General features: G+C 38.5%; 1 protein-coding gene across 1 annotated transcript in view; it reads right to left on the reverse strand.

The window, feature by feature from the left end:
* LRRC4C (leucine rich repeat containing 4C) overlaps positions 1–18407 on the reverse strand; it is a 483245-nt gene that overhangs the window by 261863 nt on the left and 202975 nt on the right. The window lies entirely within an intron of this gene.

The following is an 18407-nucleotide window of genomic DNA, read 5'->3' on the forward strand; positions in this document are numbered from 1 at the left end:
TTTAGAATATATTTCACTCTTCTTTGTCAGTGTTACCTCATTCTCTCTTTCCTTACTGTTTTTACATCAAACCCAGAGTGCTGAATGGATAGTGTGAAGTATGAGTTCTGACTATAAAAGTGTACAAATCAGTTCCTATTTCTCTCCCTTTCAAACAATAAATTAAAGCAAATGTTAACAGTTACAGGTCTAAGAAAGAATAGTTTAAGAGTTATAATTATGGTTCTAAAACAACAGTTATATGTTACTTCTCAACGAATATTAGATATGCTCATCTTTTTCCAGTGAGGCATAGACTGTGAGGAAATTCAGTGAATATAAGAACTGACAGTAATAATATAACAATGGTAGGTAAAATTTTTATGGGGTCTTACTAGATGATAATGCTGTGCAAAGATTTCACATGATATCTCACTGAATACTCACAACATCTCTATGAGATTACTCTCAATATTGTTCCCATTTTACAGGTGAGGAAACAGATTTATTGAGGTTGAATAACTTTTTCAAGGTTAAAAATATATAAGAACACTGATTTTCTCAAATAACATACTGGGGTTTTTTGGTTATTCATTGAGGAACCAAAGGTGAAAATACTTATTTTTGATATGATGGTCTGTTCCCTTCTAAAGTATATTTTTGTGAAAATTCTAGCTTTCATTTTACACCTCTAACAAAATCAACTTATAAATATGCTGTTTATTTTCCAAAATAAGTCGATTTGATTTTGAAAAAAAGTATATCTGCAAAACCAGAATACAAATGACAACAATGGCACATAATAAACTGTACTGTTTTATAAATAGTGCCTTCCCCCTAAGGAATAGAAATAATGAAAGGATGTCACACTCAGACTTGAGTAATTTATAAATAATAAATAAATTGTATCATGATCACAGAATTATCATCTCCCCTACTGAACTTGCTTCTTTCCTGGTTTTCCATTTTTTTGTGAATAAGACTGCCCTCCTCCCAGAAATGTGGGTTCAAACTCTCACAGTCTTTCACTTCTCTCCTTCCCACGTGGAATAATTTACCAACTCTTTTAATTCTGAATGAACAACAAACATATCCCTTCTTTTTCCTTTTCACCTCCAATCACCATAATCATTTTGGCTTTCCTTTTCCTGTTGCAGTTGCCTCCAAATTTAGATCCTTGATCAGGCCTCTTCCTTCTGATTCACCTTGGATATTTCTGCAAAATTCCTTTTTCTCAAGCAAAGTTCTGCATAGTAGTTAAGAGCATTAATTCTGGAGTCAAGTTACCAGGGTTCAAATTCTGCCTCCACCACTGACCCACTCGGATTCTGGGCCAGTCCCTGAAACACTAGGCCTCATTTTCTCTAACATGAGAATAATAGTATTGCCTATGTCATCAGTTTATTATGAAGACTATATAAAATAAAATCGACACAGTCCTTAAAATAGTGCCCAGAACAAAAATTATTAACTATTATTATTATATTCAGGGGAATATAATAGACACATTCAGTGGTTTTAAGTTTCTAAATGTGGCATTCAAGATCCTCGATATCTGGTTCCAACCCATTCTTGCAATCACAATTTCTCATGATGCCAACTCAATTCAAGTCAACATCTGTTTAGCCAGAACCCATCTATACAATGGAGAGGATTAAAAAGCCAGACACAGTACTTATCAGTGAGGCAAGATTTGGACTGAGCCTCTTCATAAATGAGGATTTCACCAGACCGGGCCACTAACAGAAAGGAGGAGAGAACACACAAAGTATTCACACCCACACTACACTCAGCCATACAGGACCATGTTATATATTTGCCTGTGTCCTCCCCTCCTCAAGTCTTCTTCTATGCTCTCTGCTTAGAATTCCCGTTTTCCCTTCATCATCAACACTTACAAATCTTTTACATCTCCTAAGACTCAATTCAAAAGTTTTTTATTCAAGGAAGCCTTGATTTCACTATCTGGAAATCCTTTGCATTTTTCCTTCCCATGGCATCTTAGCCAGATCTTTCTGTGGGGCTTCATACACTCTATCTTCATAGTTATTTATGCATAAAATATAAGCTCCTTGAAATTAGGAGCTATGTAAAATTTATTTTTTACCTCTTATAACACTCGGACAATCTCTAATAAATATCTGGAAGATATTTGTGTAATTAAATGAATGTTGTTTTAAAGTCAGAAGAACTCAGGATGGAAAAGTGATTTGCTCAAGTCACTGACCCTGATTATAAGTTCCCTCAGGACAGAAATGATGTTAGCCTTGTTCATCACCATATTCCTGATGTAGTATGCCACAAACACTTCTAAATAAATATCAGACCATACCAGTGGCAGAAGTATTCACCAAAATCCAGTCTTCACAACTCCAAGGTCATTATTCACTCTTTAAATTATGAATTTTTGCATTATTTGAAATTTAAGAATTATATACCCTTCTCACCATTCTGTGTTAATGTGTCTATTATCTGAATATTATAGCTAAATGTATGCATTGATTTGACTTTATATAGATGATTATGTACTAACATTTATATATAGTATGTGTCTATTCTTTTATGGCTAAAAATATAATGAAAGTGTATTTGTGTTTAAACATATATTTTTCCATTTAAAGTTTATGGAAATTCTAGACTTGCATGATAGATTATTTTGGAAGGCAGCTATGCTCACCACTATACCACCAATGCACACTACAGATTCTTTTGAATTCATGTTGTAAAAGAAAGGAGGCTTGAAGTCGGAGGAAGATAGCGGAAGAGTTAAGACGCGGAGATCACCTTCCTCCCCACAGATACATCAGAAATACATCTACACGTGGAAGAACTCCTACAGAACACCTCCTGAACGCTGGCAGAAGACCTCAGACTTCCCAAAAAGCAAGAAACTCCCCCACGTACCTGGGTAGGGCAAAAGAAAAAAGGAAAAACAGAGACAAAAGAATAGGAACGGGACCTGCACCAGCGTGAGGGAGCTGTGAAGGACGAAAGGTTTCCACACACTAGAAGCCCCTTCTCGGGCGGAGACTGCAGGCGGCGGAGGGGGAAAGCTTCGGCGCTGCGGCGGAGAGCGCAGTCACAGGGGTGCGGAGGGCAAAGCGGAGAGATTCCCACACAGAGGATCAGTGCCGACCGGCACTCACCACCTCGAGAGGCTTGTCTGCTCACCTGCCGGGGCGGGCGGGTCTGGGAGCTGAGGCTCTGGCTTCCGTCAGATCACAGGGAGAGGACTGGGGTTGGCGGCGGGAACACAGCCTGAAGGGGTTAGTGCACCACGGCTAGCTGGGAGGGAGTCCGGGGGAAAAGTCTGGAGCTGCCGAAGAGGCAAGAGACTTTTCTTCCCTCTTTGTTTCCTGGTGCGTGAGGAGAGGGGATTAAGAGCGCTGCTTAAAGGAGCTCCAGAGACGGGCGCGAGTCGCGGCTAAAAGCGCAGACCCCAGAGACGGGCGGGAGACGCTAAGGCTGCTGCTGCCGCCACCAAGAAGCCTGTGTGTGAGCACAGGTCACTCTCCACGCCTTCCTTCCAGGGACGCTGTGCAGCCCGCCACTGCCAGGGTCGCGGGATCCAGGGAGAACTTCCCCGGGAGAACGCACGGCGCGCCTCAGGCTGGTGCAACGTCACGCCGGCCTCTGCCGCCGCAGGCCCGCCCCGCACTCCGTGCCCCTCTCCCCACCCCCCGGCCTGAGTGAGCCAGAGCCTCCAAATCAGCGGCTCCTTTAACCCCGTCTTGTCTGAAGAAAGAACAGACGCCCTCCGGCGACCTACATGCAGAGGCGGGGCCAAATCCAAAGCTGAGCCCCGGGAGCCGTGCGAACAAAGAAGAGAAAGGGAAATCTCTCCCAGCCGCCTCAGAAGCAGCGGATTAAATCTCCACAATCAACTTGATGTACCCTGCATCTGTGGAATACATGAATAGACAACGAATCATCCTAAATTGAGGAGGCGGACTTTGAGAGCAAGATTTATTATTTTTTCCCCATTTCCTCTTTTTGCGAGTGTGTATGTGTATGCTTCAATGTGACATTTTGTCTGTACAGCTTTGCTTTCACCATTTGTCCTAGGGTTCTATCCGTCCGTTTTTTTGTTTTTACTTTTTAAAAAAAATTATTTTTCTTAATAATTATTTTTTATTTTAATAACTTTTTCCTTCTTTCTTTCTTTCTTTCTTTCCTTCTTTCTTCCTTTCTTTCTACCTTTTATCCCTTTTATTCTGAGCCATGTGGATGAAAGGCTCTTGTTGCTGCAGCCAGGAGTCAGTGCTATGCCTCTGAGGTGGGAGAGCCAACTTCAGGACACTGGTCCACAAGACACCTCCCAGCTCCACATAATATCAAACGGCAAAAATCTCCCAGAGATCTCCATCTCAACACCAGCACCCAGCTTCACTCAACGACCAGCAAGCTACAGTGCTGGACACCCTATGCCAAACAACTAGCAAGACAGGAACACAACCCCACCCATTAGCAGAGAGGCTGCCTAAAATCATAATAAGTCCACAGACACCCCAAAACACACCACCAGACGTGGACCTGCCCACCAGAAAGACAAGATCCAGCCTCATCCACCTGAACACAGGCAGTAGTCCCCTCCACCAGGAAGCATACACAACCCACTGAACCAACTTTACCCACTGGGGACAGACACCAAAACAACGGAAACTACGAACCTGCAGCGTGCAAACAGGAGACCCCAAACACAGTAAGATAAGCAAAATGAGAAGACAGAAAAACACACAGCAGATGAAGGAGCAAGATAAAAACCCACCAGACCTAACAAATGAAGAGGAAATTGGCAGTGTACCTGAAAAAGAATTCAGAATAATGATAGTAAAGATGATCCAAAATCTTGGAAATAGAATAGACAAAATGCAAGAAACATTTAACAAGGACCTAGAAGAAATAAAGATGAAACAAGCAATGATGAACAGCACAATAAATGAAATTAAAAATACTCTAGATGGGATCAATAGCAGAATAACTGAGGCAGAACAACGGATAAGTGAGCTGGAAGATAAAATAGTGGAAATAACTACTGCAGAGCAGAATAAAGAAAAAAGAATGAAAAGAATTGAGGAGAGTCTCAGAGACCTCTGGGACAACATTAAATGCACCAACATTCGAATTATAGGGGTTCCAGAAGAAGAAGAGAAAAAGAAAGGGACTGAGAAAATATTTGAAGAGATTATAGTTGAAAACTTCCCTAATATGGGAAAGGAAATAGTTAATCAAGTCCAGGAAGAACAGAGAGTCCCACACCGGATAAATCCAAGGAGAAACACGCCAAGACACATATTAATCAAACTGTCAAAAATTAAATACAAAGAAAACGTATTAAAAGCAGCAAGGGAAAAAAAACAAATAACACACAAGGGAATCCCCATAAGGTTAAGAGCTGATCTTTCAGCAGAAACTCTGCAAGCCAGAAGGGACTGGCAGGACATATTTAAAGTGATGAAGGAGGAAAACCTACAACCAAGATTACTCTACCCAGCAAGGATCTCATTCAGATTTGATGGAGAAATTAAAACCTTTACAGGCAAGCAAAAGCTGAGAGAGTTCAGCACCACCAAACCAGCTTTACAACAAATGCTAAAGGAACTTCTCTAGGCAAGAAGCACAAGAGAAGGAAAAGACCTATAATAACGAACCCAAAACAATTAAGAAAATGGGAATAGGAACATACATATCGATAATTACCTTACATGTAAATAGATTAAATGCTCCCACCAAAAGACACAGACTGGCTGAATGGATACAAAAACAAGACCCGTATATATGCTGTCTACAAGAGACCCACTTCAGATCTAGAGACACATACAGACTGAAAGTAAGGGGATGGAAAAAGATATTCCATGCAAATGGAAACCAAAAGAAAGCTGCAGTAGCAATTCTCATATCAGACAAAATAGACTTTAAAATAAAGATTATTAGAAGAGACAAAGAACGACACTACATAATGATAAAGGGATTGATCCAAGAAGAAGATATAACAATTATAAATATTTATGCACCCAACATAGGAGCACCTCAATACATAAGGCAAATACTAACAGCCATAAAAGGGGAGATTGACAGTAACACATTCATAGTAGGGGACTTTAACACCCCACTTTCACCAATGGACAGATCATCCAAAATGGAAATAAATAAGGAAACACAAGCTTTAAATGATACATTAAACAAGATGGACTTATTGATATTTATAGGACATTCCATCCAAAAACAACAGAATACACATTTTTCTCAAGTGCTCATGGAACATTCTCCAGAATAGAACATATCTTGGGTCACAAATCAAGCCTTGGTAAATTTAAGAAAATTGAAATTGTATCAAGTATCTTTTCCGACCACAATGCTATGAGACTAGATATCAATTACAGGAAAAGATCTGTAAAAAATACATGGAGGCTAAACAATACACTACTTAATAACGAAGTGATCACTGAAGAAATCAAAGAGGAAATAAAAATATATCTAGCAACAAATGACAATGGAAACATGACGACCCAAAACCTATGGGATGCAGCAAAAGCAGTTCTAAGAGGGAAGTTTATAGCAATACAATCCTACCTTAAGAAACAGGAAACATCTCGAATAAACAACCTAACCTTGCACCTAAAGCAATTAGAGAAAGAAGAACAAATAACCCCCCAAAGTTAGCAGAAGGAAAGAAATCATAAAGATCAGATCAGAAATAAATGAAAAAGAAATAAAGGAAATGATAGCAAAGATCAATAAAACTAAAAGCTGGTTCTTTGAGAAGGTAAACGAAATTGATAAGCCATTAGCCAGACTCATCAAGAAGAAAAGGGAGACGACTCAAATCAATAGAATTAGAAATGAAAAAGGAGAAGTAACAACTGACACTGTAGAAATACAAAAGATCATGAGAGATTACTACAAGCAACTCTATACCAATAATATGGACAACCTGGAAGAAATGGACAAATTCTTAGAAGTGCATAAACTGCCAAGACTGAATCAGGAAGAAACAGAAAATATGAACAGACCAATCACAAGCACTGAAATTGAAACTGTGATTAAAAATCTTCCAACAAACAAAAGCCCAGGACCAGATGGCTTCACAGGCGAATTCTATCAAACATTTAGAGAAGAGCTAACACCTATCCTTCTCAAACACTTCCAAAATATAGCAGAGGGAGGAACACTCCCAAACTCATTCTACGAGGCCACCATCACCCTGATACCAAAACCAGACAAGGATGTCACAAAGAAAGAAAACTACAGGCCAATATCACTGATGAACATAGATGCAAAAATCCTCAACAAAATACTAGCAAACAGAATCCAACAGCACATTACAAGGATCACACACCATGATCAAGTGGGGTTTATCCCAGGAATGCAAGGATTCTTCAATATATGCAAATCAATCAATGTGATATACCATATTAACAAAATTGAAGGAGAAAAACCATATGATCATCTCAATAGATGCAGAGAAAGCTTCCGACAAAATTCAACACCCATTTATGATAAAAACCCTGCAGAAAGTAGGCACAGAGGGAACTTTCCTCAACATAATAAAGGCCACATATGACAAACCCACAGCAAATATCATCCTCAATGGTGAAAAACTGAAAGCATTTCCACTAAGATCAGGAAAAAGACAAGGTTGCCCACTCTCACCACTCTTATTCAAAATAGTTTTGGAAGTTTTAGCCACAGCAATCAGAGAAGAAAAGGAAATAAAAGGAATCCAAATCGGACAAGAAGAAGTAAAGCTGTCACTGTTTGCAGATGACATGATACTATACATAGATAATCCTAAAGATGCTACCAGAAAACTACTAGAGCTAATCAATGAATTTGGTAAAGTAGCAGGAGAAACACGCCAAGTAGCAGGATACAAAATTAATGCACAGAAATCTCTGGCATTCCTATACACTGATGATGAAAAATCTGAAAGTGAAATCAACAAAACACTCCCATTTATTGCAACAAAAAGAATAAAATATCTGGGAATAAACCTACCTAAGGAGACAAAAGACCTGTAGGCAGAAAATTATAAGACACTGATGAAAGAAATTAAATATGATACACACAGATGGAGAGATATACCACGTTCTTGGATTGGAAGAATCAACATTCTGAAAATGACTCTACTACCCAAAGCAATCTACAGATTCAATGCAATCCCTATCAAACTACCACTGGCATTTTTCACAGAACTAGAACAAAAAATTTCACAATTTGTATGGAAACACAAAAGACCCCGAATAGCCAAAGCAATCTTGAGAACGAAAAACGGAGCTGGAGGAATCAGGCTCCCTGACTTCAGGCTATCCTACAAAGCTACAGTAATCAAGACAGTATGGTACTGGCACAAAAACAGAAATATAGATCAGTGGAACAGGATAGAAAGCTCAGAGATAAACCCATGCACATATGGTCACCTTATCTTTGATAAAGGAGGCAGGAATGTACAGTGGAGAAAGGATAGCCTCTTCAATAAGTGGTGCTGGGAAAACTGGACAGGTACATGTAAAAGTATGAGACTAGAACAATCCCTAACACCATACACAAAAATAAGCTCAAAATGGATTAAAGACCTAAATGTAAGGCCAGACACTATCAAACTCTTAGAGGAAAACATAGGCAGAAAACTCTATGACATAAATCACAGCAAGATCCTTTTTGATCCACCTCCTAGAGAAATGGAAATAAAAACAAAAATAAACAAATGGGACCTAATGAAACTTCAAAGCTTTTGCACAGCAAAGGAAACCATAAACAAGACCAAAAGACAACCCTCAGAATGGGAGAAAATATTTGCAAATGAAGCAACTGACAAAGGATTAATCTCCAAAATTTATAAGCAGCTCATGTAGCTCAATAACAAAAAAACAAACAACCCAATCCAAAACAGGGCAGAAGACCTAAATAGACATTTCTCCAAAGAAGATATACAGATTGCCAACAAACACATGAAAGAATGCTCAACATCATTAATCATTAGAGAAATGCAAATCAAAACTACAATGAGATATCACCTCACACTGGTCAGAATGGTCATCATCAAAAAATCTGGAAACCATAAATGCTGGAGAGGGTGTGGAGAAAAGGGAACACTCTTGCACTGCTGGTGGGAATGTGAATTGGTACAGCCACTATGGAGAACAGTATGGAGGTTCCTTAAAAAACTACAAATAGAATTACCATATGACCCAGCAATCCCACTACTGGGCATATACCCTGAGAAAACCAAAATTCAAAAAGAGTCATGTACCAAAATGTTCATTGCAGCTCTATTTACAATAGCCCGGAGATGGAAACAACCTAAGCGCCCATCATCGGATGAATGGATAAAGAAGATGTGGCACATATATACAATGGAATATTACTCAGCCTTAAAAAGAAATGAAATTGAGCTATTTGTAATGAGATGGATAGACCTAGAGTCTGTCATACAGAGTGAAGTAAGTCAGAAAGAAAAAGACAAATACCGTATGCTAACACATATATATGGAATTTAAGGGGAAAAAAAATGTCATGAAGAACCTAGGGGTAAGACAGGAATAAAGACGCAGACCTACTGGAGAACGGACTTGAGGATATGGGGAGGGGGAAGGGTGAGCTTTGACAGGGCGAGAGAGAGTCATGGACATATACACACTAACAAACGTAGTAAGGTAGATAGCTAGGGGGAAGCAGCCGCAAGGCACAGGGATATTAGCTCGGTGCTTTGTGACAGCCTGGAGGGGTGGGATAGGGAGAGTGGGAGGGAGGGAGACGCAAGAGGGAAGACATATGGGAACATATGTATATGTATAACTGATTCACTTTGTTATAAAGCAGAAACTAACACACCATTGTAAAGCAATTATACCCCAATAAAGATGTTTAAAAAAAAAAATGTATTAACATTTATACAAAAGAAAGCAAATAGCAGTGAGTCTCTATTGCTTTTGACATAGTTAAATGAACTGTTATTTCACTTTTGTAGCTAATAAAATAAGACCTGCAAAAATAGAAGAAATATTCCCTTTTGGAACTTGAACAATGTGAAAAATCTAGAATTAATGAAATAGACAGTTTCTTTCTTTCTGCACATGAGTGGTGTATTCATTAAAATACACATACATGCAGGAAGAAGAAGGAATCTTTCCTTAGACTAGATAGCAATCTCATTGATTCTTTTTATGACTAAGGTTTGATCAAAAAGAGCATACAGAATTAGAAGGTAAAACTTAACCCCAAGGAGGAGAGGAATAAACAGCTATGGAATGTACCTATGAAATCTAGTTATATACAATCATATTAATCCCTGTCATTAATTTCAAGTCATTCCTTGATTTTGTTCCTGAAGATTTCAGACTCCTGGTCTTTCCATCCATGTCCATCTCTCTATCTATTCATATACTCAAAAATATTTACTGAGGAGAGGTGAATAAGATGTGTAAGATCACTGCCCTCATGCAGTTTGTGACTTAATCATGGAGGAATATGTTAAATAAATAATTTCATGAATATATCATTACAAATGTTATAAGGAATTTAATTTAAAAAGCACAGGATGCTCTAAGCAAGACCAGCTTCACAGGCATAGGGTCTGAGGAGTCTCATGAGAGTACATGCTCAGAAAGGCTGCAGACTTGGTTTAATGTTCTCGCATTGCTGTCTGGAAATTCTTGATAATTTTAAGTTTGAAATTCTGTGTTATAATCAAGTCCAGTGCTGTAAGGGAACATGCACACGAGCAGAGGAGATAGTACAACTTGAGTGTCCACCATTCTTTCCTGCCCCCATTCATATATAGCACAGAATTCTGGTGGGCCTAGGATATGTGGCAGTTCAGTGATACTTAAAATTTTGAATATAAGTATTTTACATCTAAGACTGAGTAAGCAGGCATACTGACAGCACCCAGAGGCAGCCCCTTCTGTTCTAACCAGAACCTACTTGAATGCAGAAAGAGGCTAATGACATCGAAAGAAATATGAACGCCCAAGAAAGTCCATCATATCTTTTGTTATTCATGTTACTTTCCTGTATCAGCCAACAACTTATGCTGGATATGATGACATTGAAGAGAAGGGGAGGAAAGGATAACCCATAGTTCCTTTTTGTTTCCACCCTTCTTTATCCATCCGTAAGCTGGAAGTAGAGAACTTTGATAGAATATGTGCATATCAAGAAACGAAATAAAAACATCTAAATTAGTTTTGCGCAACATTACCTGTGTTCTGGTAAGAAGGAAATATACATGCATGTATGAGCGACAAAACAGGAATTGTGTAATTCTTATTTTTGCATATGTATTATACTCATATTTTCAGTAAAACTGGCTTTGCACACTATCATGATAGATGTTAAAATATAATAATTAAAAATTTTATACTATAATTTAATAATTTTTTAAATGAATGCTAATAGTTACAAATTTTAACTTTTCTTTATGGAGAACAATATTAAATAACAAGTAAAAAACACCATGACAAGTCAAGAGAGAAGGAAGAAAGGAAATCCTTTATAATCTAATACCTTTCACAATGCTTTGTTTTGCTTTTTGAACAAAGGGTTCCACATTTTCATTTTGGGCTGGGCTCTGCAAGTCATGTCAACCGATCTGCTGTAAGAGTGTGTAGCAAAGATCTGACTAAGCCTGGGACGTTAAGGGAGGACTTCTTGCTGAGTGACAATTAAACTGAGAGTAAAGAGGAGCACGAGTGAGGCAGATACAAAAGACAGTAGGAGGGGCTTCCCTGGTGGCGCAGTGGTTGAGAGTCCACCTGCCGATGCAGGGGACACGTGTTCGTGCCCTGGTCCGGGAAGATCCCACATGCCACGGAGCGGCTGGGCCCGTGAGCCATGGCTGCTGAGCCTGCATGTCTGGAGCCTGTGCTCCACAACGCGAGAAGCCACAACAGTGAGAGGACCAAGTAAAAAAAAAAAAAAAAAAAAAAGTCAGTAGGAGGCCTGAGAGGGAAGTTGGGAGGGTTAGATTTTCCAGGAAGAGGGTCAGATCCAAAGACACTAAAGGAAGAAGGAGGTAGGAGTGTTTGTGGAACAGAAACAAAATTAGTATGGTTGGAACTTAAGCAGGCAAGGGATTGCTCTGGGCAAAGCTTCCACCACGCTGCAGTTCTTGAAAGAAGAAAAACAATAGGGCTGAAACCAGGGCAACTGGAATATCCAGGATTGAATAGGACAAAAGCCACCCTAAGTTATTACTATGTGCCTGGCACTTTGCCAACTGACCTGCCAACTTTACTTTTTTGGTCCTCCCAACGACAAAGCAAAGTGGGATTTACTGGCTTCGTTATTCAGACAAGGAAATATGAGGCTCAGATAGATTGAGAAAATTGTCCCAGGTCATATAACTGGTGAGTGACACTCACAGATGAAACGTTCTTTCTGAATATAAACTAGAATGTAAGCCCCAGAAGGGAAGAGACCTTGCCTGTCTTTGTGTTTCTATATTCTTAGCATATAGACCAATGCCTGGCACAAAATAAGCTCTCAATATTTGTTAAATGAATGAATGACTTGGGTGAGTCTTATTTGGAAAATTCACTGTGTCTTCTTGACTTCAAAAGGATTTTAGAGTATTTGGATGGAATTTTTGTCTATTTTGAGAATCAGTAATGTTTCTTTTCAAATGAACTATAAAAATGAAAAGGGAAAGCAGCAGGTTTAGTTGAAAGAGAAAAGACAGGAAGGTAGGGTACAGACTTTGCCTTTATTAACTCTATGACCTTGGTCAAGTCACTTCCCTTCAGTTCTTGGTTTTCTTCAGCAGAATAGAACAGGTCATGTGTGAGGTGCTTTCCGGTTCTTACACATTATGATTGATCCTGTGAATTGTCTGGCAATAACAGAACTCAATGCCTAAAGTTTCTTTACAACAGAGAGGAAACACAAACTATGATCATACAATTCTGAGGCACCAAATTCCTCAAACAATCTCACTCCATTTATTCGTTCATTCATTCTTTTATCAAGCCTTTCTGAAAGGTGTACCACGCGCCCACAAGAAGCCTTCTGCTGAAATGATGAAATGAACAAATGATCTCCATTTCTGGAAGCAGGAAGACCTTGAGTCAGCAAAGCCTGGGTTAGAGTTTATCTGCTACTCAAAGATGGTAAAAGCCAAATCTATTTCCATTTTGAATCATGATTCAGGTATCAAGCAAAGCCAACGCTGCTCTAATACAGAAAAATAATGCCAGCACCCTTCAGAATAAATTCCAACGTGTGACTCATTTGACTACTTTCCTCACTTTGACTTTCCCTTGGTGAAACAGCAAAGGCAGAGAGCTGTAAAACCTCCTACACAAAACGAGATCAGTGCCTTCCGTTCATCAAAACCAGTCCCATTGACACAGAGGTAAGCATGCGATCAAGAGGATCAGGGCAGGAAGAATAATGGGCTCTGGCTCACGCAGGGTCCAAGAGGCAGAGCCCATGGAGAAGAGACAGACACAATGCTTCTACATTGAGGTATGACTTTCTTGGTAGTGCAAGAGGCATTTCTACAGGAAGTGAGCATCACAAAGGGATGAAGAATGAAGAACTGGGCCCAGATGTTTGGGGAACTTCTGTTGTTTCTCATATTTGGGGGGGATGAGCAAGGGAAGAAGGCAAGCTTTACTCACCTGCTTATGAAGAGTAGAAAACCTCAGAAGGAGTCAAACAAACAGTCAACACTAGCCAACACCTGGAGCAATCTAGCAAATATTATGAATAGATTTATTTTGAAATGGAAGGACTGAATGAGTTAATCACAGTTAACAGGCAATCACAGTTTTTCAAAGCAAGGAGATTGTAGAATGTACCTCCCAGACCTTCAATTTCAGAGAGCTTAACGGAAGGGACCCAGCTGCTGTGCTCTGAAATCAATTGCCACATGTGTCCCCCAGCTATGCTTTCACTCAAGCTGCTTCCAGCCAAGGATTGAGCATAGTAGGTTTGTCTCTGTAAGACACGGGACTCCTCTGACAGCTGACTCTGTCCTGAGGACTCCCTGACAGCCTTACTGAATCTTTCTCGTTCTTTACAGTGATCTATCTAGAATGTTTCCACCCAACCTCCGTTCCTTCTCTCCTTCACTTGGGATTAGAAGTGCATCCTGGCCTGATGGTTCTCCAGCCTTCCTATAAACTCCATCTTCATTTTCTTTCAAAACCCTTAATTTTTAGAAAATCTAGTCTTTGTGACTGCTTCTTGGGAGACCTGGACTAACAGCAAGATACATCTGGAGAAGATACACGCTGAGTGAGCCACTCAGTCTCAGTCTGGTGATTGATTCACGGAGGAAGACTCCAGCTCAGCACTTACTGAACTGAAAGGAATATGAACAAGTTGGAATGTACTGAGTGCTAATTATGTGTTGGGTGCTGTACTAACTGCTTCTCATGCCTTACTTATTTCACTTAATTCTTTCAACAACCCCATGTAGTAGTTTCTTTATAGATGAAACTGTAGCTTGCCAGCCCATGAGTGTTGGAGCTAGAATTCCAAGCCAGGTCTTTATTTTACTTTATTGGTTTAAAGTAATTTATTGCTTTAAAGTACTTTATCTGTTTTAAAGTCTATGCCTTTACCCTTTACTATAGCCATTACCAACAGTATCCTTGCTATCGTTTTATAGGGTAAGAAAACATTACTAATACACCTATAGAAGAAAAATATTCAATTTACCACCACTAACACCACCACAATTATCGTCATCATTATCATCGCCAGCCTCATGTTCATCGTCATCGTCAGTCACAATTCTAAAAGGGACTTACAGTTATTGATCATATATATATATATGATTTTATGATTACACAGTGAATTAGGCAAACCCTAGAAATAAAGCTCAGAGATGTCTTCTCGACCTAAGTCCAGCATTTTTTCACTGTGTCATGCCGCCTCCTTGTCTATGCTACGTCTTTGCCCAAGGTGAATTAAAGATGTTGGAGATTTAAGACTTTCTTTATATACCAGTTTTTAACTGCCAATAGGACACTTGAAATCTTGTTAATAGCTGGACTCAGTAAGACAAATCTGATGTCCTTATTCTAGAAACAGCTTTCTCTCTAGGACAAGGAGGATTGAGCAATTTGGGTGGTATTATAGGAAACCTTTTGCCTCTGGGTCAAAGTCACTGGGCTCCAGACCAAATCAGTGATGATCAAATGCCAGTCTGTCTGACAGCTGTCTGGTGGCCTCTGTGATAGGGCCTCCAGCCAGTCACTTGTGGGCAACCGTCCATGCTACATCCAGTGCCTGCTGCCATTTCTAATGACAGGCACAGTAGAAAGGTTGGCAGTTCAAGGAGGCATGGAGACCCGGGTATCCATTATTCGAGACCAACACTTAAATTCTGATTTAATAACAGCTCCCAAACCAGTAGCAATTTCTCTCCGAAAGAAGGGTCTTTCACTGGCCCATCTGCCCTACTCGTCAGCCCACCACTTTCTTTTTTCCAATAGTGAGATGAAATCTTACCTTTGAATTAAGCACAAGGTCAGATAAAATAAGTCACTGTGAGCAGTCATTATATTTTCTGTCACTGGACCAATTAAGATTTCCAGCTGTCATTTTCTGATGTTGCAGCTCCATAAAAATGACACTGAGATGCATTGATCTGTGTCAAAGCTGCTTCTGAGGGAAAACTGGACCCAAAATAATGATAATTGTCACAGGATGTCACACCATTAAATGAAAACATAAAAAGCAAAATGCTGTGGGGAATCTGCAAAGTCATCCTCCTTGTCGAGGTGAGACCATATTATATCAAAGCAAGCCCATTGTTTCAGTGACTGTCCCCGCTCTGTAGTGGATACCCTCCCTGGTCTCTAAAGCAGATTATGCCCAGTTCATGCTAATTTGATTTCAATTGGATTTTCAAACCGAAAAAAAAATATATATGTATATATTATATATATATTATATACATATATTATTAATATATTATATATAATATATATATGTATATATATACATATATATATAGTCATTTGAATAAGAGAATCTTGTTGGAACCTCAAGATTTATGCAAAGTACTTTATCTACTTCTATACTTTCAAAATGTTCAGCCCATTAGATTCACTTTACCAAAAATGTAAACTCCATCCAATCTTGGTATGACTGCAACCTAAATTTCTTTTTGTCCACCAACTTTGAGGGGTGTGTGTGTGTGTGTGTGTGTGTGTGTGTGTGTGTGTATTTGGCTAATGGAGGTCTAGTTTAAAAAAGTATAGCACTTACTGGAAATGAAATGGAGAGTAAGTAGAAGAAGTTAAAAGTACATCTAATAATCACCATCACAAGAAGAAATGGCATCCAAGGATCACTAAAATTAAATAATGAAATTTTGTCCCTATTCTGCATTACTAGAAGCTCTTTTTAATGTAAAAGCATAACTGTAAATATACTAAAAACCATTGAAATATGTATTTTAAACATATGAACTTTATGGTATGTAACATATGTAAAGAAAACTATTAAAAAAACAAAAAAAAAAAACAAGAAATGAAATGTTCCAAGGACACAAAGGGGAAAGGTGCTCCTCGCCCCCCAAATGACTGAAGAGACAAAAACCAGAGCTTAAGGAGCAAAGGTATTTTGGAGATGACCCTATAAGTATCTCATTGTTTGAATATTTATTTCTTACAAGGAGGAGTTCATTATTTTATATTACCCTCAGCCTGGAACAAAAATGTAAATTTTTGAAATAACTTTAAACTCAAAGAACCATATTTTGTCTGAACACATTGTCAAATTGCTCAGTTGCTTTCTTGTTAGAGGGTACAGCACACCTTTCCATGGGATATTGTTCTTGCTAAAGTCTCAAGATCTATGCAGAGTAGGTTATCTTCTTGTGCTTCAAAAAAAAGGTACAGTTTGCCAAAAATGCAAACTCCATCCAATCTTTGCATGCCTAAGACCTAAAATTCTTCTTGTCTATCAATCGTGAGGGGCACTGAGGGCCAGTCCTGAATGTAATAGATTTTGCCTCTTGGAAATGATAAGAAATAAACTAGTAGTGAGCTAGAACCACTTGCACAAGCTCACAAGATTCAATGATCAAACTTTTAAGAGTTTCTCGAGTCAGTTATTGACCACTGCCATTATTAAAGATAAAATTATATGTTTACAATTAAATAAATTATATTAAGAACAAAGGTAATAGATATTCAAAACACCACTTCCTAAAGATTTTCATACTGCGTACTATTATCTATGTCTATTGTAATGTATGGCAGGAATACTATACAATGATGTGCTATGCACATCTCTTCCCAGCTGTGTGTTCAGTGACATCACCTTGATAACTTCGTTTCATTGTTTTATTTTTGTCATTTGTTAACATTAGTGAAATATTAACCAACATTTATGTTGGAACTAAGCTCATTTGTACTGCAGACAGATTGGCTATGAATATAACAATTCAGCTAAAATCAATGAGAGCACTGTACGAGAATCAATTAACTATTTGGAATAAAGAGGATTGCATATTTCATGAATAATGATAAATTCTGTCTTTTTACATCAGTCTACTGTATAATAAACTTCTGTATGTGTACTTTCACATTATGTATATTTTATACAGAAATCAAATATATATTTTTTTCTTTTAGTAGGAGGTGAGCCAGCTGTTAAATATTTATTAGCAAACCACTGGATAAAATTGACTGGAGAAGTAACATCAGATCACGGAGGGCCTTTCTTATAATCCAGCAAAGGTAAAATACATCATTGCCCTACAGAGGGGTGGAAATCACCTTAATTAATCTTTGCATGGATCTAGGAAATTTAAGTGCCTTCACAAAATTTGGCACATCTGCTCTGAGAAACCTGGAAAATGCATTTTACTGTTTCTTTCAAGGCTGGTACTTGAGTGAAGTGTGAACTAACAAGTATCTTCTGATGAAGGGAGGGTACTAAGTGGAGCTTCAAAATGAAGAGGAGTCATATTTTTGTATTTTTCCTGCATATTAAAGCATCTTAAATCCTTTTAGCTCACTGTAATTTGCCTTTTCTCCAAGACGAAAAAAAATGATTAAGCACGAGCCACCTTCTAGTCAGTACCTATATTTTAGGGTTGCATGAAATAAGGGGTACTTTGCAGCTCCTTTCTTATAGATTCCTTCTATACAGTTCATTTTTAATGAAATAATATGAAATGCTTTTAAAAGCATTTTCAATAGATTTCAGTATCATCAAATAGATTTCAATGCACAAGTATGTATGCACAGGAATTTCTTGCATCATTTGCAATAATGATAAAGAGGAAAGAACATAAAATGGACCAGCTAAATACCTTAGAGCAATCCACCCAAGCAATACCATTTAATCTTCAGAAAAAATGAGGAAGATCTATATGCAACAACATGAAATGATGTCAAGCAAGTAAAGGCAGCACAGTCAGCATGGTTTGAATGCATTATTTAAAAATTATAAGTATATGA

The sequence above is a fragment of the Monodon monoceros genome, unplaced genomic scaffold (genome assembly GCF_005190385.1).
Source record: "Monodon monoceros isolate NGI ecotype Baffin Bay Population unplaced genomic scaffold, NGI_Narwhal_1 Super_Scaffold_7, whole genome shotgun sequence".
Lineage (NCBI taxonomy): Eukaryota > Metazoa > Chordata > Mammalia > Artiodactyla > Monodontidae > Monodon > Monodon monoceros.